A 26,831-nucleotide genomic window follows, 5' to 3' on the forward strand; every position below is an offset into this window, starting at 1 on the left:
ACCCAAACCTATATGTGGGCCCTAGCGATTTTCCTATTTTAGAATGCCCCCCCATGGCTAAAGTTCTATTCTCCCATGCAAAGGTTCAACCCCGTGAATCCTATTCCTCAGGCATTATTGGAAAACATGAAGAGTTTAGCTTGGTCCAGAAAGAAAAGGGAAGATTTTTGGGTTTATCGACAGGAAGTAAATCAGCCTAGAGCCAACATCGGGAATGCATCCCTGGATGAGCGTTTTGTGCAGGAATGGTGTAGGGTAAATAAATCTGATGATGAGACAGGTGACAGTTCCCCACGTGGGGACTCATCTCTCGAGGTGGCCACCCAGTAAGAGGTTGAGGTTATAAATATCGAAGGGCAAGAGTTAGAACCACAAACTCTCCTTCCTTTAGATAGTGTAGCTTGCAGGCCTCATTCGTAGGCTGGTAAGAGGTGGTTTGAGAAGCAGCCCTTCGAGATCCCTCCAAAGAAGAAGCCATATCCTAGAACGTCAGGAGGAAATCCTCCCTCTCAATTTTTGGCAACATCTTCAGATCTTTAGTAGTTTCTGCCTTCCGTTGTTCAAGTACGTCCCTTTTTTCCTTCATCTCTAGCTAAGGATATTCTTTCGGTTGTCCCCATGACTGGAATGCAAACCTTAGTCCCTACCGCTCTCACTCTAGCCCCGATGGGTACACCGGTTGATCCCCAAGATGTGCTCCTATAGGCCTCTATTCCTTTCCTGACTATGACTTTCATATCTGCAACATTTCCATCACCAACATCAGAAGCAACCCCTGTGTTGTGTAGGCTAGGTTTTGGAGAGTCCTCTCCTCAGGTTATGGGTGCAGCGTCCTCAAGCCCTTTCTTGTTAAGGGCTTCCCCCTTTGTCTCGTTATTTTCCCCATTGGCTCTGGCCCACCCCATCCAAACTACTTTTGTTGGGCCCATTTCACATTTCCCCTTTGCAGTCCCTCCTGGTACAACTTTTGTAGGTCAAGCCATCGATCATCCAGATGATTTCCAGTAGCAGGTCATTTATGATAGAACCGCTAGCCTGAGTAAGATGAGCAAGTAGAAGGAAAAGGAACGTTCTCATCCAACCCATTTTCATTTACAAACACACTTTAGTGAGCAAAGGGATTGCCTCTACTTTGCAAATCTTGTTCTTAAGGTCGACAAACCAGAATCTCAGATGAGACTAGATGATTACGCGCTACAAGCCATCAGTGTTCCACGACATCTGATAAAGTTGGAATGATGGAGGAGACTTCAAAAGCAATATCCATAAATTTTATCAAGAAAATTCATCATCTGGAAAAGCTCCAAGTAGAGAATGTTAGTCTCCAAGATTCCCTTACCCAGCAAAGGAAGAAAGATAAAGCCCGGGGCTCAGAAATCAATCATCTGCAAAGTCTGCTAGCTTAGGCTAATTCAGAGAAAGGGAAGTTGCAGTCGGCCTTTAACAATGTGAGATCTCAATTAAAATGCCAAGAAGTGACAAGGAATGTGTCTTTGAAGGAATTGCAAGAGAGGGATGCAAAAATACAACAATTAAAGGTTGCCTCTAGGGATGTTGCCTAGGTCTAGATGCAGTTGTGTGAAGAAATCCTTCTCAAAGAGGATTATGCCTATCAACTGAGTAAGGCCCAAGTATCACTGTCTGAAGAAAAGATAAGGTTTGAAGTAGAGCTAAAAGTGAGAGAGGCAAGTCTTGGACAATCTGGTAAACTACTAAACATTCCTCCTCCGCAACAGATTTCTCTAGATTTTTCTACCATGTTGACGGAGCTGTATGTTTCTCATTGGGAAAAGGTAAAGCAGTACTATCCATCCTTGTAGTCTATGTTAAGATTCCTTAGTGATGCATAGTCCCTCTGCGCTGAGGCCGATGCCCTCATTAGTAGTTCCATGCTTGTCATCGGTCCTAAGTTCCCAATAGCTCAAAGTTTTATTTAATTATTGTAATCCACCCAGGATGAGGGACTAAGGGAGAAAGGGATCACTGACCATTGGCAATTGATTAAAAAGATGAATGTTTTCATAAACTAGCACAGGATAATCATGCTGGCTTCAATGACCCTGGTGCCTTTGCAATTTTCAGTTCCAGACATCAAGCGGTGTTTAGAGAGGTTCTTTTCATTGGGCCTGCCCTCTCCTTTTCTTACAAATGATACTATTAGGGTTTCTAGCAGATCCGAAGCAAATATGAACTAACAATTATATGCAGATCTAAATACAAAAGATAAAGGAATAAAATAGGACATAGATAACACAGAGATTTAACATGGTTCACCCAAAATGGGTTATATTCACCATACACAACCGTCTAATTTTTCTTATTATCTAGCAAAAACAATACATCAACCTTACAATGCCTTAAGCATCCCAGCCGCTTATAACATGCATTTTTAGGGCAACAAACAAAGTCGACCTTTTTAGGGTTTTATTATAATGTCGGTTTTTATCAACAAAAAATGGCGAGGATACGTGCTGAGTGTACAATACTTTGCTGATCAATCACCACATATCAATAGATACTGTGTTAGGGATTGAACAAATATTACGCTAGGTCAAGTATTTGCAACAAGACAAAGCTTTCCTGTAGCGCCTAGGAAATTCTATTTCGGTGACCATGGTAGAGTGCTCTCTTCTCTCTTGAAACAGGTCCAAGATGAGCATGTACCCTTACCTTTTGATGAAGTAATTTGCCTGGATCAATATTTCCAAAATTTAGAGGCACAAGCTATGCTATCTGAGGATGAATAGTTGCCTTTGCAAGAGGCCTTCGATCTGCTCCATCCTGTTTTGGCATGAAATCTGGTCTGTGAGCCAGTAATTTTGGGTTCTCCAATTCCATAGGTAGAATTTCCGCTGTTAGTCGCCAAGAAATGTTCACATTAAAACCCCCCTAGTCTAAGGTTTCCCACTGGGTTCCCCTGTTTGGTTTGCCTATTTAGTTTTCCAGAGCGCAGAGTGCATAGGACAATTGTCCGCACGACATTACTCCCTCGGTCCATATTTGGTGTCCAATTTTTGGAGCAACATGATAGTGACAAATGGCAAGGCATGTTGACTGGTTTCCTTTTTGGGGTCCACCTTTTAGCGCAGTAAGCAAGTGGTTACCCGCATTTCTGTAGTTTCTAACAGTCTGTCCATGGTTAGTAAAATATTTTCAGTTCGTGGTAGTATCAACACCATTACAGGTGAGAAGTGGAAGGGGCCATTTTTCTAGGTGTGATCTTCAGAGTGACACAACATGTTTTTATGTTCAAGGAGGTTATGCCTTTTTGGCATGTTTTGGGAGCTATTTTCAGGAGCCAAGTGCTCTATTTATGCTAGTTTTTTCCTTGTTGTTGGGGGTGCATGACTTTTAAAAGAACAATTAAGTTTACTAAGTAGAGGTTTTTAGCCTTTAAACTATTATTGTTTGTCTGAAGAAGTTTATTCAAATTGTTCCTACGACCTTTATGAGACCTCTTTCAGTATGCTTTGATGGTCTTTTTTATGCTGTTATGTTAGAATTCCAATAACTTTGGGAATATATCTGTCTAAGATTTTGCCGATTAAACTATGTTTCACACTTGTTATCTAGTAAATGCATGATGAGTATTTCTTTATGTCGCAAAGAAATTTAATTGTATCTTTGGTTATGTTCTTGATCTGGACTTGTAGATTGTTGAATGGGCTTTTGAAAGTCATATGTTTTTGAATTTTGTATGCTCATGTCTTTTGATGATCTGGTGTATCACCTCAGTAGTCTAGTTTTTACTATTTTTAAGGTGTTTCTTTCTTTCCCTTTCCTCAAAACACCAAGGAAGAGCTAGCTTCTCAATCCCAGAGGTGATTCAGTGGAACCTGCACAATTAGTCCCCCACCACTAAATTACCCATAAGGTTGTTTGTTTCCAAAGTAAAATTCAAAGTCAACATCAGGAACTGCCAAAATCGAAGCACTAACAAGGAGATCCTTCAAGATACGAAAAGATGGCTCACACTACTCTGACCAAACAAACTTCTTCCCTTTCCTCTAAAGAGAAGTAATCGAGTGTCCTATTTGGGAAAATCCCTGAACAAAGTGATGGTAATATCCAGCCAAACCCATAAAACTCTGAACTTTTAAAACATTGGTCAGTGCTAGCCAATCAATAATGGCTTGGATCTTTGAAGGATCCATAGATACACCCTCTCCCGAAACCACATGACCAAGATAGTTCACCTCTGACTGGAAGAAGTCACGCTTTGCCAAGTTGGCATAAAGCGGATTTTCTCTCAATCACTGTAACAAATGATGCAAGTGACCTTCATGATCTTCCACATATCTAGAATAAATCAGAATGTCATCCAAGAACACAAGGAAAAAATGATCAAGGTAGGTGCAAAAAACCCCATTTGTGAGGCTCATGAAAACTGAAGGCATGTTCGTAAACCCAAATGGCACCACTGTGAACTCATAGTGTCCATAACAAGTACGAAATGTTGTCTGATGAATATCTGCATCTTGAATGTGTAACTAATGGTACCCAGATTTCAGATCAATCTTAGAGAACACCTTGGCTCCCTTTACCTGATCTAAGAGATCATCTATATGAGGTAATGCATATTGATTCTGGAAGGTTACCTTATTCAGCTGTAGGTAATCAATGCATGACCGAAGAGAACCATCCTTCTTCTTAATGAAGATAACAGGCACACCCCAAGGGGAAACACTAGGACAAATGAACTGCTTGGCCAACAATTCTTCTATCTACAATTTCAACTCACTCAACTCCTAAGTAGTCATCCAATATGGATCTCTTGAAATAGGTTTTGCACCAGGAACCAAGTCAATGTGAAATTCTATGTCCCGCTTTGGAGGCATACCAGGAATATCCAATGGAAACACATTAGCATACTCTCGAAGAATAGGGTGACCATCAAGAGTGATTTATCAACTCTCTTTTTCATCCACATCCTCAAGAGTAACTACAAAAAGCTAACACCCTCTATGCACCGCTTAAGTTACATAGAGGAAATCATACGTAGGGATATCAGACTCTGAACTCCAACAATCTCCATTTCCCTGCCAAGGTCATCTAAACACTCCACTATCTTCTTGCAGTAGTCTTCACGAGCACTATGAGATGAAAGCCAATCCATCCCCAACAGAAATCCATAAGAACCCAAAGGAATGACCTGAAGGTCAACTAAGGTACCTACAGTTCCTAGGTCTAACTCACAACTGGGAATAAAGGCATCTACACAAACACTCACACCTATAGCCAAATCTACTTGCCACCTTTCCACTTGCTTAGCAGACGCGAGTCCGCACTGCTCCATAATGAATGAAGAAATGAAAGAATTTAAAGCACTAGAATCAAAGAGAACAGAGATAGGAATTCCACACATCACACCTGCTTCCTCAATAACTGTACCCTGATGACTAGCCTGGTGGTCATCAACTGCTACAAACACTCTATGGGATCTACCTACATCCCCTACTATAGGCTCTGATGTTGCTAGCCTCTGACTACCTGTCTGGTGAGAACACTAAGGGCACTGTACAACTATGTGACCAAATTGCCCATAAGAGAAGCAAGCTCCCCTACCTCGTCCTCTACTTCCCTTTGGCCCACTAAACTGTTGGAAGCTTCCCTTGTTAGGGATGTGAGATGCACTCTATCAAGACTACCCTGAAGGACCCTATCTTCTCCTCTACCAGTTCCTGTTCTTCCTATACCGAGAATTTCCACCCTGTTGGCCCTGGAACTATTTTGGTCTCGGTGGCTGATGTTGTTGTTGTTCTCCACCCTTAGCGGGTGCCTAAGAACTCCTAAATGGTGCAACTGGCTGGGATTGGTTCCCACAAACTCTGGGCCCATTGAAAGATGCACTACTAATCTACACTCTTGACTGACCACCATGTGCATGGCTAAGGTTCTGCTCTACCAACTTGGCTTTCACCACGGCTACCTCAAATGAAGCTGGCTCAAACATTCTCACTCCTCCACTAATGCGGTCATTTAGACCCCTCAAGAACTAATGAACAAGAATTGCCTCATCATTACCAATCTCGACATACTGTTTAAGCTCATAGAACCTGTGCTCAAACTGGTCTACTAACATACCATAGTGATGCAAAGCATGGAACTCGTCTACCTGAGTCTGCCTCCACTGGGGTGAGAGAAATCATGCCTTGAATCTCTCCAAAAATATCTCCCATGATATGGTGTTAATGCATACACTGATCTTCTTCTCCTCTAATCTCCACCAGATCAAAGCAAAACTATCAAGATGCATAATAGCACATCTCACCTTGGTGTTGCTACTGTATGGGAACATAGCAAAACACCAATCCAGACTGATAAGCCAAGTCTCTGCCTTGAGACCAGTACCCTTACCATCAAAGAAGGGAGGGTTGGACCTTATCAAGTCCTTTATGTGACCCAAGAAAGCTGGATCTCGATCAGCTGGGTTCTCCCTCCTCCTGGGTGAGCTCTGTCTCTGTCTCTGTCTCTATCTCTCTCTCTCTCTCTCTCTCTCTGTCTCTCTCTCTCTCTCTCTCTCTCTCTCTCTCTCTCCTCTGGAACCTACTGATGTGACTTCTTAACCTGAGCATGAATAGGTTGATCAACCTTAGGCCTGGGGCCTAACCTAGCCAGAACCTCCTAAAACATCTATCTCAGCTCTTCCCTTTCAGGAACCTGCTCTCCTGCATTTTGTGAATCCTAATGAATAGACTGTTTTGGCTCGACACTCACATGGGTGGGTGGTGGTGAAGGACTGTGATGGTTAGAACCATGGCCCCATCCTCCACCTTTGCCTCTATTGCGACCACCCATATGGCCATCTCCTTTGGCTTTCCTAGCCATGACCTAGCACTATAAAAGAGAAAATGGTTCAGATCTACAACAAGGATGAAATAAGGGAAACAACATATATTAAGACCTAGGCAAAAAGGTCAAGCTGAATGGGCTCACTACAAACCCAGAGTACCCAGTGTTGAAACTTTGGCTCTGATACCAAATGTAATGCCCCGCCAGGAACCCTATAGGGAAACAACACATCTAGGCAGCTAAAAGGTGAAATAATTTTTTTTTTCTAAAATATTAAGTGCATTAAGTATAATATTGCACGTTTATTAGCACAACGGAAGTCTAACACATGCTATCCTAAAGGGTTACCAACGAAGATTACTTCAAAACTAAACAACTACAAAAGGTTAATCCAATTATCCATCTAATTAGGAAATTCAATTGCAATTAATAAAACCATTCTTATAAAACTAAATTCCATATTGAAGGATGTAAAGTGTTACAATACATTTATTTTCAATGATTCATTTACATATAAGAAGAAAGATAACTAAAATAACATACATTCCACTGAATTAAGATTACAATATTCAATAATCACATGGCTTCCAATAATACAAATGAAATTCATAGGTTACAATGCCAAGGTTACATAGTTTACTAATACAATGACCACATGGTCTCAATGATAGAATGATATCGAACAAGAGCTGATACAAGAGTCACGAACCAAGAAACACCAGCGAAGTCGATCCTCGCATGAAGGTATTAACACAAATATTTGACGGGAAATGACACTACCACCCAACCATGTGATCCCAAAGTGGAACCACCCCACCGTGTCAGGAGATAGCCGAAGACCCTCAAGCAAGCAAACAAGACAAGTACTACAGTATAACATGACTTCGCAAACCCAGGTGACTCAACTCACATACACTGACCCTAAGGAGAGAGTGTCATCGCATGGCTTAAGGTGGTTACCCTAGGTAGGCCTCCATAGGTCTCGGCCCCCATCCTGGGTTATCCCGGTAACCTCTTCCGAACCCCTGGCTCCATCTAAGTATCATGCAAACCCTACCAACCCCTTTGTGATGACAAGGTGGTAGGTTTGCCATTCCAGGCCTTCTCACCACATCCTGAGCCTATACAAGAACTCAACCATGTGCGAGACACGTTATCTTAGTTTAATATTTCAACTACCCACCCCCTAATCAATTATTAGGTTATCACTTTTTAACTGACTTTTGAGGGGTTATCTTGCCATCCACTTTGGGTACAGCCCCCACTCGAAAGCCACTCCCTCTCATAGGACACTAACAGGAATGGTCTCTTTATGAGAACTCTATGGCGAAACTGATAGCCATATCTAATCCCGACAGATTTATAGGTGAAGGAAACACAAATCATAAACCTAGGATTGACCATTTGGAACAAGACACATAATAGCTCACGTCAACAGGGTTACACAACAACACTCGACCAAGGGGTATAAACAACCTTTACAACATGACAACAACTCAAAAATCAGATTTACAATGAAATATGCTTTTACCAAAAAATACCATTTATTCTAAAGATCCTATAATAGGGAATCTTTTTAAAATAGTAAAAGCATTAAATATTTGCAATTAAAGATATTCTAGAGAAAAAATAAAATACAACTATATAAATAAAAGAAATTCAATGTTGTCATTTGTCCAATAAGGCTAAATTAAATCACATTAAAATTAACCCTCTAATCTTATGTTCAAGACTAATTTAACAAATATCCCCAATTAAATGATTTCAATAACATAAATTAAATTTCCAAATTAAAAATATATATAATAATATAATATAATTGCATGAATATATATTCTCTGAATATAAACCATATAATTATATCATATTTAAAATATATATAATAAAATGGAGACTTAAAATTTTCCAATAACATACATTAAACTGAAGAAAACAAACTATATATATATATATATATTTAAAAATATAAAAGAAATAAGAAAACCGAGTTTATAAATTATAGAAGGCACATAGCCCGGAAACCCATCATTACTGGAGGTACGCAAAAACACATGGGGTGAGTTAATCTTTTTGACTTGGCATCTTATGCTACCCTATGATAGTATGCTACCCATAAGGTAGCCCTGCTACCCTATGGTAGCAATGCTACCTTACAGATTTTTTGCAAAAATTTCCTCCATAAGCCCCATTTTTGTATTAAGCCAATTTCTAATTATTTTCCTCAACTAGGAAGAACACAAAATCACATAACATACAAAGAGAATTTATTTGGAACAAAGGAGGGTAAATCTAGAGCATAATTCCCTATAATTTCACCATATCAAAGCTAAATAGTTATATAGAAAGGAAATAATTAAAGCATATAATCATATACAAAATCAAGACAAATGGAAGACACAACCATAGTCTATAAATTTTTCTTTTGCACATACACACCAGAAAACTATAAAGAAAGGAAAGATATTTGAACTAATATTAAAAATAAATAAATAACTAGGCAGGAGCTATCCAACCTTGAAAATCTTTCCTAGAGATCTTGAGGAAGAGCTCCTGCGATCAGGTATCCACGTCAATCCTCACTTCTCCAACATGCATCCAAGAAGATTTTGAATTTTTTTTTTCCTCCAATAGATTCTTGCCCTCTTGTCATGAACCCCCAAAAATAATTTTTAAAAATATATTTAACCTAAACCTTTTTAGGTTGAAATTATTTTTCCTCTCCAAAATATAATATTCTATTTTAAAGACTAAAATATTTTATTTTATTTCCCAATTCCCACAAAAAGTAAATGAAAATGCAATTTCCCAAAAATCATTACTTTCCCTTTTTTTTCTTTTCTCATTCCCATTTAATTAACTTTCTAAAAATAATAACTAAGGAAAGTAAATCTACTTGATTTTATTTATTTCTAATTTATTTTCAAAATCTAGAGAACAACAAATGTATTAAATTTTATTTATTTTCCCTCTAAGGTTTAAATAAAATTATATTTCTAAAATCATGAAATTTGCAAACTAATAAAGGAAAGAAATTTTATTTTAACAAATATAGAGAATAATAAATGCAATTAATTTATTTTTTACTAAATTTAAACAAAATTATATTTCTAATATAATGCAATTTGCAACTAAATTTAATCACTTTACTTGATTAATTAAATGCATAATCACCTAAGCATTATAATTCATAAATTAAATATGCTAATTATAAAGTGATGCTATAACTCAAATAATTAATCTAATCTACTAGGGCACACAAACTGAGAAGACCCAAACAAGGACTCTGAAAAAGTCAAACAAACTGACTCGATGGCTGAACAAAACCAAAAGGGACGACCGACTGACGATACTCACAAGAGTGTAACTGAGGTACAATTAGGGTCAACTACTATCTCCTCCAGTCCTATCGAACAAGTAAGACACGCTCAGACCTGTGGAGCCAGGTGGAGAAGATACCCCGTACCTACCCAGTACTTGTACCTACACTAACCTGCATCATCAAACCACATATGCATATATACAAATATAGAATACATGGCATACACACCGATGAAGGATAATCGCGACGTTCCCTGTATCACCGGAGTGAGTGAAGGAAAATCGTCCCCTCGCATCCAATAGACTTGCAGACATGCAACATATAATTACACATTGCATAGATAAAGTAAAGTGTCAGTACATAACACTAATCTATAAAATACCACACATCACAAGTACTAAAATACTGTAAATAAATTATGCATCTCATATCCAGATAAAACATGAAATAATGTCATATAAGTCTAAATAACACATAATGGTAATGTATCCACTAAAAGTAATAATAGTTCAATGAGTCTAATAAGTTCAACCGAGGAGGGGTACTACACGAGCAACATGCCAGAGGAGCGATATTGAGCACAACAGATGGAGCTATCACAAGAGCCAAACAAGGACTATGCTCATGTTGTAAGTCACTTTGTTCGATTCTAGGAGCTAGGATTAAAGTTTGTGAAATCTCGTTTGATAAATGTTTATCCACATCAATATATTCATACTCACTATTAGAAGCATTAGGAGTTGTATTATCATTATGAATAACATTTTCACTCATTTATGCATCAAAGTTTAAAGAAAGAGGAGCAACAACATGAATGTGATTAAAACCATCACATATTTTATGCAACTTATGATTTGGAGATGTTGGTTTAACATCTTACTTAGGAGAAAAGGGAATCATATCAACTATTGGAGTTTGAGGACATTCATGAGTATTTTAAGGGATAGCTTCGCGAGCTCGAATGCGGTGTCTTCATCAGTGTTCTCTCGCACAATGATTTCATCAAGTCTTAGTGGAAGGCTGAGAATGAGGATGAACATTTGAAGAAGGAGGAATTCCTTTCTCCTTTATAGTGGAAGGTTTAGCTTGAGGTGTTTTTGGTTGAACAATAGGAGAAGCAAGCCTCTTCTCTTGATAAGAAGAAGGAGGTGGAATTGTGCCATAGAAAGAAGGAATATTAGGTTTAGGGATGAGACCAAGTCCATCATGAGGAGGAGGTATAGGTCTAACCTTAGGAGGAATATTGTGTTTCTCCTTAAGAGAAGGTAAAGTTACATCCATAGGAGTACGTGGAAAGTTTTCCTTAGGAGGGAGATTAGTTCTATCCAAGAGAGGAAGAACCTCATCTTGAAGAATAATAGGAATGTCAAGTGTCAGTGATCTAGGTTGACTTAAGGATAAAATCATATCATTCTTTCATTTTTGATAGGATTGAAAAAGAGCGTCGCTCCTTGATGGAAGAGATTGAAAATGTTTAGGCCAAAAGAGATCAATAGGAACACCAGGGCTTCTTTTGACTAGATGAAATAAGTTATGGTTCACAGTTATGATTTCTCCATTGTGAGGAAATTTAAGAGACTTGTGGATTGGAGAAGCAGTAGCCTTAATGGAAGATAGCCAAGGATAGCCCCTTCACGTGGAATTTCTTAGAGGAAGGTATGATAACAAAGTCAACATCCATGGATTTAGCATGGACTTCAATAGGAAGGGTGATAGAACCAATGGTAGGGTAAGAGAAGACATCAAATAACTTCACAACTACATTAGAAGAATCATATAATGGTTTATGCAATCTTAAATTAAAAATATACTCTTTAGTTATGACATTAACCATGCAAGAGGGATCAATCAGGGCACCACGGCAAGAGATGTCCTTATCCTTTGTAACTATGTATGAAGGGCCATCAGGTGCTCTAATGGTCTCACTAGGGTCAAATGTAATACATGGATCCCTAGGAATATCTTGTGTTTCTACCATATTAACCAAGTTTGGAGCCATACAAATGAGTGTTTCAGAAGAGAGAAAACTAGGTGCAATCTGAATAACATTAGAGGTATGAGATGGAAAGGGATCAGTGAAAATCTTAAGATTTTGATTAGGAGGAGCAACTGATTTATTCCCTTTATCATTCACACCTTCCACAAGAAATAGTATTATTATCAATCAAGTCCTGAACCTTATGTTTCAATGCAAAACATTTCTCAGTATCATGACTAGGTTGACAATGAAATTGGCAAAAGGAATTGTTATCAAAATGAGGAGATGCAAGTTTGGACGGATCAACTTGTTTTATAGGAGGAGCTTTGATAACATTTCTATACCATAACTAAGACATAATACTATGTGTAGCATCCTCAAATATACCATTGCTAAATAGGAAATAAGGATGATCATGAATCCTTAACTATCTAAGCAATTCAAACATAAAACCAATGGAATAAATGCAAAATGGAATTAAACTAAGCAATATGAAACTCCCTATTATGCATCATAGTTTCTATTGTCCTTCTTCTCTATGTGGTATGATGGCTCTCAGATATTGCATCGGCAACCTACAATTGACACAAAGATTCGAAGTTCATGATCTAGAGGAATTGTGAGGATTTAATGCTCAATTTATAGATTTTTGGAGAAGATTGATTGAAAGGTGGAACAAAATGATCAAGAGGTGGAACTCGGGTGAGCTCACATGATGATTGATAGTTGAAGTGTTGACTTGGAGGTGAAATAGAATAGATTGAATAGATTAAAGGAGTCAATTGATTGAGAAAAAGCTAACTGAAAGAAGAAAAATAATGATTGGAAGAAATAAAGAAGATGACCAAGAGAACTAGAAGATGAAAATAGAGGCTAGAGAGATAAATTATTTAATTAATTAATTGGTTGAATTAATTAATTTAGCATGTGCTTGCACTTTGACTTAGATTTTCAATTTAATCTTTGCATGATATTTATTTAAATTCAATTTAGTAGTTGAATATATTTAGAACTTGACTTTGATTTTCAATTTGATTTTTGAAATCATGCACATGTATTAAAATTTGGAAGAAATTAGAAGAATATGAAATTAAATGAAATTAGAATTTGGGGATTTGGCATTGAAGAATTAATTAGTTAATTAAATAATTTAAAGAAACTATTTAATTATTTAGAAATTGAATTTTAATTAAATAATAAAGTTTATTTAATTAGAGGAATTAAAATCATAATTAATTAAATAATAAATATTTAATTAATATTTAGAAGAGAGTTGAATGATTAGATGATTAGAGATAGAAATTGAGAATTAATTTATTTAAATAATAAAGATTATTTAAATTGGGGAATTAATCAAAATTAATTAAATAATAAATATTTAATTAATATTTAGAAAATGGTTAAAATGATTAAATGATGATAGAAATATAAAATAGAATAATTAGTAAGATGATGAGGAAATATGAAATTAGAAGAAATAGTTAATTAAATTAATTAAATAATTAAAGAATTATTTAATCAATTAGAGGAAAAATTAGTACATGATCAATGAGACATTTTTAGGTGTCTACACTATGCAAAGATTCATTCAAAGGAGTAAACTACCTTTCTCTTTGGAAAACTTTAGAAATAGGAGGCACACCTATTGTAGCATTCACATGGTTGTTATTGATTGGATCATTGAACTTGATGAATCTTTTTGTTGGTTTGAACTTTGCAAACGGTTTTTGAACACTCTCCCCCTTATCACTCAGAGCCATAGGAGTGGATTGCTCCATTTGACTTATAGCCAGTTGATAATTATGGAGTGTTGCACACAATTGTGGAAATGAAGTAAACTCAGAAAAAAGAAGCTTTTCCCTGATATCTTTTTGTAAATTAGAAATGATTTTTTTTTTAATATCATTATCAGTCACAAGAAAAGAAATTTGAGCACACAAATTCTTATATCTACCAATGAAATCAGTCACTTTTTCTTTAACACCTTGTTTATAATGCACTAAATCAGTCAAAGTGATTTTAGGACCAATGTTGTTTTGAAATTGTTGGATCAAAGCATTTGCCAATTGTTGAAAGGAAGTGATAGAACAAGAAGGCAAAGAGAAATACCATTGTAAGGCCTTATCTCTTAATGTTCTTGTAAACAGTTTAGCAAGCAATCGTTGATCATAAGCAAAATCAGTACATAAGGTTTGAAATATTTTGACATGTGTAAGGGGATCACTTTTTCCATTATAGAGTTCCAATTGAGGGATCTCAACATGTATAGGTGGAATGAATTTAACAATATCAAGAGAAAGTGGGCTCGCAACATCAAAAGTGGGCACACTAAACTTGGATTGACTCATAGAAGCAATTTGTTGTTGTAAGAAGACACAAATCAGGCAAGATTGTTAATTGTCATTTCAGTGGAAGAATTGATGTTAGACATAGGTGATTGAGAAGGTGGTGTGATGTTGTTGAAAGAAGGCATGGAGTGAGAATAAGGTGGTGGGACACTATGATAAGTAGGCATTGGTGATGGTTGGGTAGAAAAAGGGACACTTAAAGGAGAAATATAGATGTTGGAAGAATTGACCCCTTGTGTCACACTGATTGGTTGACAAATAGTAGGAATAATCATGGAAGACATAGGTATCAATGGAGGATTAAATGAAGAAGAGGGATTTCCCCCATGACCTATGGTTGTAGGAATCACATTTTGAGTTGAAGTAGCCATGACATTAGATGTGAAAGTAGGAATACTAGTCATATGATTGGTCAAAGGAATAGAGGAATTGACTTGAGTTGAAGGTTGTGAGTAACCTACGGTTTTGGTACAACTCTTGATAGGCATGGCATTAGAATCAAAAATATGTGCAATGCCACACAATATATCAATTCTATTCTTATCACTTTGAAGCATGCGCTTAAGACCTTCAATTAATGGAAGAGCTTCACTATTAGGGTATTCTTGGGACATCCATTGTTGAAAGATATCAAATTGATTGTCCAATGTGGAAAGTTGATCTAAAGAAACCCTAGTTAAAGCCTCTTATTCATCATGAGATCCATCAATGGGCACATGATTAGGATGGGAAGAATTAGCAAGATCCCCATTAAAGAAGTCACCCAAATTAGGCTCCATCTCCTCGGTAATTAAACTTTGGGAAGCCTTAATTCTAATGCTTCATCTAATGGGGATAAGATAGGTAGGAATAGTAGTGGTAAAACTCATCCACTAGAGAGAAAATTTGAATTTTGAATTGTAGGACAAAGCTTGCGAAAATTGAGAAATGTAAAATGTAAGGAAATAATGATTACATAATTTGAACTTTGTTGGAGGAAGGGAATGACACAATTTACAAAAATGAAAGGAAATTGGAATTTTAAAATTAGGGCCAAGGGAATACCACTTAATTTTAAAATCAAAATTTTTAAAACCAGGGCAGACAATAATTAACCTCTTAATTTTAAAAATTTCTTGAATGTTGAAATGCTGAATTTTGAAGGTATTTTTGATTCTAGAGGGTTCAAAATTCAATAAAATAAGTCAATCTTTTAGATTTAGGCTAAGAAATACAGTCATAACAGTCTCCCAAAATTTCAAGAAAAAAGTTGAGGACCGTCGCAGGAATGCACATTGTCCGACTAACTTTTTTCAAAAATTTTTAGGGATGGATATTATGATGATTTTAAAACTAACCCCAAAAAATTGGAAAATTTTACAATCTCTAGATGGGCAAAATGAAGGCACAAAGGTGAAAATAGGACCCTATTAGGGCTTTGAAAAAAAGGAGGAATTGGAGTACAATTTTGAAAAGGGTCAAACCTAATGGATAGGGACACCTTGGAAAATGTTTAAGAATCTGAAAGTAACTGAAATTGATTTGAAATTAACAAAAAATCCAATTAATTTTAAAAATTAGGGTTTGATGACCTAACCACTTAATTTTGAAATTTGAATTTTGGGAAAAAAAGGGGAAATTGAAAATTTGAATTGTAGGATTGAAGACAAATATAAGAATAATCAGAAATCTGAAAATTAAGTTGAAATCCAATTTTTTGCACAAGTTCAATATGATTTTTGAAAATTAGGGTTTTAACAAGTAACCTCTTAATTTTGTAAATTTTAATTGCAAATTCAACAAGACAATGAGGAAATTGAATTTGACAAACACAACAATTTTTTAGATCTAAGACAAACACAAGCAATTTTTACAAATCACAAGTTCAATTTTAAATTTAAAAACTAGGGTTTTTAATGAATTAACCACTAAGTTTGCAGAAAGTTGAAACTTGTAAATGAAAAATATGTAATTTTGTTCAAAGGATAGCATGCAAGACATTGAGTTCACCAAAATGTGATGGTGGGAAAATGATGAGTGATAGATCAAGAGGAAAACTAACCCTTTCCCTCAAAGAGAGATGAGAGTTTCACTATTGATTATCCTTCAAGCACTTTTCACCATTACATTAGGGAGATAAGGGGTAATTCACTAGATCCAATCTCCACACAAAGATGATAGATTGAATTATGAATGAATTAAGCGTATTATGATGATCCCCTTATTCCCTTTTGTTCGATTTGGAAAGGAAATTGATTGAATTATATAATGCAAAAGTGACAAAGAATTGATTATAACTTGAGATTTGAATATGGGATGAAGTTGTGCACCTGGATTTGGTAATAACATGTTGAGATGAAGTTGCCCTACAAATTTGATGAAAATTTTTCTAGACTGTGACGAAAATGTACATGGTCCTCCAAAAAATCTGCGAAACGAAAAGGGTTTTTCTACCTCTGCAAATGAAGCCTGAATCCAAAAGTTCAGCTACGCACCTGCAACCTACACACAAAAAGGAGAGGCAAATGTGTTGGGATTGGGAGTTTATCTTTAGGTCAAACCCTAGTTTTGGAATTAACCAAGTAATGAAAGAAAAAACTTGCAAGTAGATGTAAATGGAAGATTGAATTGTAAATTACCTCAAGGGAGGTTGTAGTAGAAATGTTGATAGAAATTTTTGTGTGGAATTGAATGTTGAAAGGGATCTCCCCTTCAATGGTTGAATCCTTGACTTGAATGCAACACCTAGCCTTGAAGGGAGATTTAAGAATGCTCAACGTTGGAAAAGAATACTTGAATGCTTGAATTCTTGATCACTTATGCAACTTGAATCTCTCCCACTTATTGAACTTCAACTTATCCAACTTATGCAAATCAAAGGATGAATGCCCCTTAAATACATGTTTGAAGGATTTGAATTTTGTCACGGGCTGACATCTGGGAGATTTTCCATTCATTGCACAACCCACAATGCTTGCACTAGAAAGGTCCTACCCCAAAATAAGGCAGGGACGAGCGCCATGCCCCTATCCTAGGAGAACAAGGGAGCCATGACCCTATCCAAGGGGGGACATGGGCACCATGTCCCTATCATACCCTTGTCTCCAGGGTAGAGTGCAGACAGAGTGATGCAGAGGCCAAGGAAGAAACAGTTTTCACAAGCCAAGCACTCTCCAGTCTCCAATCAAGCTAGATGATTTGAGTTTGCATGCCTGAGGACCCTAATACAGTCGTAAATTACTAGGGTTGAAATTTTATGACACTAAGGTGTGGACAATTCATGATGCCCCAGGGCTAACACATTTTTGTGGTATGTTATAATGTTCAACTTGCATACTTTAATAATGTTTAATTTTTAAAAGTATAAATCATGCATTTTTAAAAATAATTCATACAATATATATAATTATAAAAATTAACATATTTAATCCAATTATACATTATCTTACAGGTCTTCAAACAAAGGGAAAATTTGCATGTCCAATTTGTGGTCCAAAGATGAAATCTCGTCATTCAACAAGTTTAGGAAAGTAGGTTTTTGATGAGTATAGGCACTTCCTCCACAAAAATCATAAATATCAAACTACTGAAAAACATCTTTTCAATGGGAAAGAAGAGACTACATCAAAACCATGAAGAATGATACTTCGCCTATGGAAGTTGGAATATAATAGAATTAATCGTCAAGGTAATGTCATTCAATCTAATTGTTTATCTATCATATATGATATGTTTGGAATTTATATTTTTATATTGTGTTTTGTTTATTCATGTTGTAATTGATGATGATTGTCGTTGTTAACTTTTAAAACTTATATGCTTCATGAAGGTTGTCAAGGCATTAATTACCACCTTCCAAAGGGACTAAAAAGTTATCCCAGACAATTTAGTAGGTTGCCCTACTATGAGTAGCTACAAATTGTGCATTTGTTTGATACTATGGATATTAGAAAGAATATTAAAAAGATGTTATGGAAAATATTGGATGGAAGGCATGACAAAGAAAATATTATCAAAATTTGTAGTGACATTCAGATATTTAATCATGCAATAAAAAATGTCATTCAATTAAATAGCGATGGAGACTGAATTAATATAAGTGTCATTCCTTGGTTATTAACAGGGGATCAAAGCAATGCTATAAAAGAGGTCAAACAAAAAATTTGATTTCCCACAAGATTTGTTGCGAACATAAACAATCTCATAACAAAGAAAAGTGAATTTGGTCCAGGGATGAAAAGACATGATTGGCATACCTTCATTAAGGTAATTCATGTTCTTGTATATTTTCTATATATTTGTATACTGCATGTACTTTTAATTGTATTATGTTTAGTACTAGTTTTGGAAGAACAATGAAAAGATCATTTTATAATTGTTACAGTACATTCTACCTCTCTCTCCCAGACCACTTAGACAATAATGTCAAGCAAGTTATATATGATCTTGAAAAATACATGAGATAAGTAGTTTTATTTTTTCAATTTGTTGTATAGATATTATATTTGCCATTTGTTTTACTTGTTATGTAATATATTGTATGTTATTTTGTTAATTCCCATTAATATATTTGCATTTTGAATCACTTGTAGATGGTTTTCATCTAAATAAATCCATAAAGAAGATATAAAATATTGGAAGACAAAAATTCCTTGTCTAATGTGTGAAATACAAAAGTGTCTAACTTTGACATTTTTCAATGCACAAGAACACTACCTCATACACCAAGTTGAGGAGATTGAATTGTGTGGACCTGTACACACAAGGTCAATGTGGATGGTTGAGAGGCACTTGAAATTTTTGAAGGCTTTGGTTTGACAAAGAGCACATCTTGAGGGTTCTATGGTGGATGGATCTATGGTATACCAGACTATGGTGAACATTACTGAATATCTTCTTAAGTTTGCAGCAAAGATCCATGTAGATCGCATTTGGGATCTCAACTCCATTAACAAAATCAAAGGGGAGTACCTGATGAGGAAAGGTAGATTGAGGAAAGTGAGAGGTAATTATTGGATTTTCATGGACATTAATCTGAATACATGTTACATCTAGTTTTTATATATATCTTAGTTAATTAATTCTTAATCTTCAATATACATCAATTGTAAATTTCTAGTTATTTTTTCTGCAATTGCTTGAGAGTGGGATGCACTACATTTGTATGTCACAAACAATCTTGATTGGATGATGGTATGGATTGAACGGTGTCAACAATCTGGTTGTGCATTAACATGGAAAGGTGTGGCTTCAATGGTTAAAGAACCTCACCGTAATGGAGATTCCATTATTACATAGAGGGAAATTGATTTAGCATATGGTTTTAGAGATAAAAAGGTACGTATAAATATATTAATCACCCATATTAATTAATTTATTTCAATTGTAATGATGTATATATATGTTATTTTTTGCATACATTCAATCAAGAATACATATGCTTATCAACTGGTGATGCAATAATTTTTACATGTTTGACATATTGCAGGTGAAACACCACAAGGCCATGTGGTGCAATGGTCATAAATTTTGCATCAAAAAGCTGGATGATGCGAAGAAAACTTGTGATTCTAGGACAATTGCATTATTTAGGTGACTAATGTTTCATATAGAAATGACATACATCCTCAAGTCTCAAAAAATTGATACTATGGGATTTTGGATGATATACTTGAGTGTGACTTTAGGTCCTTCAAATTAGTTCTTTTCATCATCCAATGGTATAGGCTATGATTGAATGAAAATGATCTTGACATAACTATTATTGAACATGATAATGGATTTACAATGGTCAATACAAGGTCATTTGAGTGAGCTGGAAATGAGCCCTATGTTCTTCCAAGCCAATGTGAGCAGGTATTTTACTCAGAGGTTCCACATAAACTAGGTTGGTCATTTGTTGTTAGACATGATCCTAGAGGAAGGTTGGTAAAGTATAATGTCATGGAAGAAGAAGATACTGAAGAACTAGAAGATGATGTACATGATGATCATGATCAACAGTTAGTTGATGATGTGTCCGACGAAGATGTCGAAGAAGAGGAACAAGATCATGATGATGTAGGAGTTAATGTTCATGAAGATGATGATGATGATGATGATATCAATGTTGATGATGATGATGACGATGATATCAATGATAATGATGATATGACCAATCCTTACAATGTCAATTTTGGATTGGAAGATACAAACAAAGAGTTGGATGAAGAAGAATATCAATGACATGATTTAAATGTATGAGTTATGCGATTAGTATATTATTTATTTGATATTGATTTCTTGATTTTTTTGGTGAAATCTAAATGTTGTGATTATGTGGGAGGACTTGTACTTTGTGATTATCTTTAAATGTCAAGTCATTTATACTTTTACATTACAAATATTTGCATCATGTTGTGTTCCCTGCTGAGATATTTATGGAAAATTTAATGGATGAATCCTTTTAATGGTTTTTTATGCAATAACACAATGATTTGACCTATTATAATGTATGATGCGCTTGATACTATTTTGTATCTATGCTCTTAATCTAATTAGAGGAGATGATGTTTTCCAATCTTGATATTTTAACAATTATATGATATTTGCATGAGCTATTGTAGATAATACCTTAGGGAATGTGTGTTGCATAAAAGGATCATTAAGAAGTGTTGCAGATAATACCCTTTATTGGACATATTGATGTAATATATATTATTATTGTTATCAATTCTCTAAGTATGATTGTTTTTTGTCATAAAATGACACTTGCATGTAGGGTTTGACTCTATTGTCTTAGATAGACACTATTAAGAGGATACCTTCTTATTCAAAACATAGATTCTAAAACCCTAAAATCAAAAAACAAACATTTTACTTTTTGTTTTTGTGTTCAAATTTTTCCATGTTCTCAAGGTGTTGAATAAGATAAATATTAAGGATTTAACTAATATTAGGTAGGATCATTTCAATCCTTAGTACAAATGGGGAAGCATTGTGCTCTAATCAATAGCTCAGTGTGTAGAAATTGATATTTTATATATTGAAGTAAGGGATACCCCCTACGTTTAGTAAAGCCTAAAGTGCAAACGAGAACAAGCCACTGTATCATTTTCATTGACAACTAATCTAAGAGTCTTAATAATTGAAGATAACTACTTTAAAGAGATAATCAAACAATTACTTGGTAACACCAACACTACCCATGTTTACCCTTCGCACATGTTTCGTGTCATACACACTAAAACACTTTACATACATTTCACCCTCGTATTAAATAGTGAATTTCATAGTTTAGTACATATACTAAGTTCCTAGTTCTTCTACTCCATTAGTGACCCCCAAAAGCACCCAAAGCTCAAAATTTTAATACATATATAGGTTATACTACTTTTTCTGACCACCTATAGTGCCTCAATCACTTTGCTTGATGATGATCAAATAGTACATTATTCATTGTTCATTAGCTCCTTGTTTTTATTCTCTCTATGAATTGTTAAGGCTAAGAGTAAAAATAAAATATTTTATAGATCGTCCTCCCCAATCCATATTTATATAAATCTAGCCACAACTCTTCCCCTTGATAATTTTTACCCCCTTTCTCTTCTTCTCATTTGATTCATTTATTTTTCAACCTTTTTTTCTTTTCAAATCTTCTCATTTTTCTCTTATATCATATTTTATCTTCGTTTTTCTTTTCAAAAGATCACTCAAGTTATTTTTTTCTCCAGTACCCTCTAGAGGGGGCATCATCCTCATGTAAATAAATAATTTTTAATTTAGAAATATCATAAATAATTTTTAATATAGAAATGTTTAATATCCCATAGGTCAATTTTGATTTTTACATATAATTACATATAGAAATGTATAATATCCCATACCTTGGAAATGTTTACTTATAATTTCATATAAAAATGTTTAATATCCCATAGATCAATTTTAATTTTTACATATAATTATAATATCCCTTATAATATCCCATTTAATTATAATTGCCCATTTAATATCCCATTTAATATCCCATTTAATTATGTAATTGAAATATCGCATTTACATATAATTATAATATCTCATAGGTCAATTTCAATTTCAAATTACTCTGAAAAGAAAAAGAATTCAAAAAAATTCATTCTCGAAAGGCAAAGCAGGAGAGGAGATTTGCAGACAGTGGAGAATGAAGAGTTCATTTGTAGTACCCCTCCTTGATCAGCCTCTTTTGTATGTTTTGAGTTACTTCAGTGACTATTCTGTAGAACATTATTGTATTTTGATTCAAATATTATGCGATGTTATTTCATACTTTATCTGGATTTATGGTGTATGATTTTATGCAGTAATTCAGTGCTTATGAGTAATGTTATATTTTTATGGATCATTATCATGGACTGACACTTTTCCTTTATATTGGATGATTTTCCTTCACTCACTCCTGTGAGATAGGGAACATCATGATTCTCCTTCATTGGTGTATTTACCATGTTTGTATGTATATTGTCTATATGAACGTGTGGTTCTTTGGTGCAGGACATTGTAGGTACAAGTACCGGGTAGGTACAGGGTATTGACTCCACCTGGTTTCATAGGTCTTAGTGTGCCTTATATATATATCCGATGGGAGTGGAGGAGATAGTTGTGGTACCCTAGCTTGACTATAGTTACTCTCATGTGAGTGTTGTCAGTTGGTTGTGTTCCCCTATTTGGCTATTATGCATGTCATGGTGCCTTGGTTTGGTCATTTGAGATTTGTCATTTGATCTGTCTTGGTTTTGTGTGTTTCCATTTATTTAAATGGTTATTTAATTTAAATGGATGATGCTATTTTGTGTTGGCGTAATCATTTAATTAATATGCTATGTGATTATTGATTTATTTAAATTAATGATGGCTAGATTGAATGATTAAATGGTTTAATTTATTGTGTAAAGTTGCATTGATATTTTTGTGAAATGAAATAATTTCCTAGCCATTTAAAAAGGTTAAATGCTTATGTTGAAGGAAGTATTTATGGAAAAAGAAATAAATAAAAGCTTCCCTTTTTATTTTTCCATTTGGCCTTTTTAATTTAATCATTGGAAAGAATTATTATTTTTTGGAAAGAAATAAATCTGATTGCCTTTTGTTTTAAAATATTTAAATTTGATTGGATGAAAATTTTAACCTAGAAGCATAGGTTAAAAGATATTTTTGGGCATCCTTTCTGGGCATTCATGGAAGGAGAAGAAGAGGAATTTGGAGAGAAGAAAACAATTCTGGAAATCTTCCTGGAAGAGCTGGAGATTCGACCTAGGTTGTAAGAGTGGTGTTTCCTCATTTCCTTGCTCGCCTTTGGTTCAGGTTGGATAATCTATTTGATGTTTTGATTTGATCTTGAATATTTCAATTTTCTTCCTATGTGATTGGAAAATGAAATTTGCCTGTAGATTCTTGTTGAAATGTATAAATGGAAGAAATATTGCCTAATAGAGTTGAGTTTGTGATTCTATTAGCATATGGTTGCATTCAGGAAAGGAATTGCCCATTTCTTCTTTGTTGTGTGTTAGTTGTTCATAGCAAACAACTTCTTGATTTACCTCTTCTTTTGAAAGAAAAGTATTTTAGATTGGGTTGCAGATTGCATCCTTGCTTCTTGCTATCAAGAGTTTCCTAGCCATTCTTTCTAGTGTGTTTATTTCACCATTTACCTTGCTGGTAACTTTTCCTTGAAATTTTGGAAATTGGCACTATATGTGTGTGCCCGTGAAATAATTCTAGAAATGGAATGTTATTTGTGATTATTGTTTTTGTGATCTTTTGGGTTTAGAATGCCTTGGAGGCATGCTTTTTTGGTTTGTTTGTAGACTTTACCACTCCCGTGATGGGCTTGTCTCATCACATGAGTCAGTAGTGTCTGCTACCCACAGGTAGCAGAACTATCGATCGGCAACACCGCTACGTAGTATCAGTGCTACCGGTTGGTAGGACTGCCACCGGTTGGTAGTAGCTCTACCGATCGGTAGGACTGCTACCGATTGGTAGCGGCTGCTACTAGTGGTAGCGGCAGTACCGGTCAACAGTACCGCTACTGGTTGGTAGTAGTGCTACCGGTCGGTATTGGCTGTTACTAGCGGTAGCGGCACTACCAGTCGGTAGGGCTGTTACCAGTGGTAGTGGCACTACCGGTAGGTAGTGTTTGTTGCCACAGAAACAACACTACTGCGGGTTGGCTTTTGCCGCTGCTTGACCCTGTGCCATACCAATGCAAACCGGTATGTGTTATTAAATTTAATTTAAATTTTATTAAGTGAATATGTTGATTTGGTTGTTTTATGTTAAGCATAATGGTGATTTTTCATGTGATTTTTATTATGTGGTTAATAAATTTATCAATGGAAATCAAGGCATGAACTAGAGATTCAAATTGGTAGATTTGGATATATTCTGGAAATGATTTAAATTTCTGTTTGGAATTCATGTTATAACCGGTTGAATGTTTAATGTGGGCTTCATTCTTGATGGAATATTGCTTTGAAAATTGATTAGATGTGACTGCTGGAAAGGAGTGTTTTATTTAATTTTCAATCAATGATGTTGCAAGTGCTTATGATGCTAATATTCTCAAAGATTGTCTGAGTGCAGACTTGATGTATTTAGCTGTCCTTGCAAGTGTATTATGTGTTGTTTTGGTCTGTGGTTCAGCCGTCCTATGGAGGCATATTTGGTACCTTTGACCAAGAGATATATGTTGACTTCATTATCTTAACCATGTAGTGTCTTTTCCTTATGGTTGTCCAAGAGTCAGTATGTCCTTGTTTGACCACTTGTTTCTGATAGTGGTATTATGGTTGTCTACTTCACCATAGGGTCCTTGGGGAGTGACCATGCTTGTGTAGTGTCCTTTGAGAGAGAGGCTTTTGCTTGTGGGTTGCACCCAAACTGATAGGCATTACGACCCAGCAAAATTTAGATAATAACTGGTAATCTAATGAATTGATTTGGTAGGCAGTATCATAACATTGAAAAAGATAATTGTACCTCGTGCATAGGTGAGTGCTAGTACATGGCTCATAATGTTGCGAGAAGGCCTGGAATGGAAAACCAACCACCTTGTCTTCATGAAAGGCTAGTAGGGTCTGCATAAGACTTAGTTGGAGCCGAAGGTTGGGAAAGGTTACCAGGATAGTGAGTCAGGACCTATGGAGGTTGTACCATGGTATCCATCTTAAGCTATGCGATGACACTCTCTCATTTGGTTCACTTGTGTTTTGTGATGCCAGTTCAATTGTGTTTGTGAAGTTGAGTCACCTGGATTCTTGTGGATTCTTTTGTGTTGTCAGGGAGTCATATTGTTTTGTCAACCATGTCATTCTTATGCTTGTTTGAGGGTCCTCGGCTATCTCCTAGCATGGTGGGGTGATTCCATTTGGGAATTACATGGTTGGGTGGTAGTGCCACTTCCTATCAGAGGTTCGGATTTGTACCTTCATGTGAGGATTGGCTTCATAGGTGTTCCTATGGTTCATGACTCATGCTTCATCTTATATTTTAAAGATTATTTGTATTGGTATATCTATGTGGTCATTGTATCATTGTAATATTGATCTTATGTAACCTTGTAATTGGATGAGATCTATCCTTTATGTTTATTGAGAAGCTATGTATTGGAAGAGCAACGTAATCCTATGTTTGGATTTTTTTATCAGTTTCCTTGATGATGTTAGTAAATGCTTATTGAAGTGGAAATTATGTTGTATCCTTTCAATCTTTCTAAGATGAATCTTTATTTTCTTATGGCTTCTTGTGATTATTGACGTAATGATGCATATGTGGATTTATGATTTTGTGAAATTTATTCTTGAAGTTAATTCTTCATTGGTAACCCTTAAGGAATTATGGTGTAATTCTTCCACTTATGTTATCGTGCATGTTGTGTAGATGCACTTATGATGTTTATACTTTTTTATAAAAAAATGTTTCACCCTTGTGGCTTTTCCTTCGAGGTTCCTGGTGAGGCATTACTTCATTCACACGCAGGATGAGGAAATTAGTTTACAGGTGAGAAATCACTTAGCTTCATCTTATGTGCATTTCAAACATAATCAAAATTATTTGTTTCCCTTTTCAATGATCTTCTAGAGTTTTTTAGGGACTTGTTCTTGGTATTGCAAGGGTTTGTATGCTTTATGAAGGCTTTGAAGGATGTTCTTTGAATGTTGGGATTGTGTCAAGAACTTCTTTTGTATATGGATAGTAAATTGAATTCTAGGGGAAGACATTGTATGTGATGTGTGAGGTGACCAATGTATCTTGTCACTAGGAACCTTAAGCATATTGGAAGATCAGAAGCTAGACATGTATTGCAGAAATGGGATCAAAGATTTGATTACTATCAGATAAAAGAATAAAGCATGATTTTTTGAGTCATGGAAAGGAGGAGAAAGGAATTTGGGTATAG

This window comes from Cryptomeria japonica, chromosome 9 (genome assembly GCF_030272615.1).
Source record: "Cryptomeria japonica chromosome 9, Sugi_1.0, whole genome shotgun sequence".
Classification (NCBI taxonomy): Eukaryota; Viridiplantae; Streptophyta; class Pinopsida; order Cupressales; family Cupressaceae; genus Cryptomeria; species Cryptomeria japonica.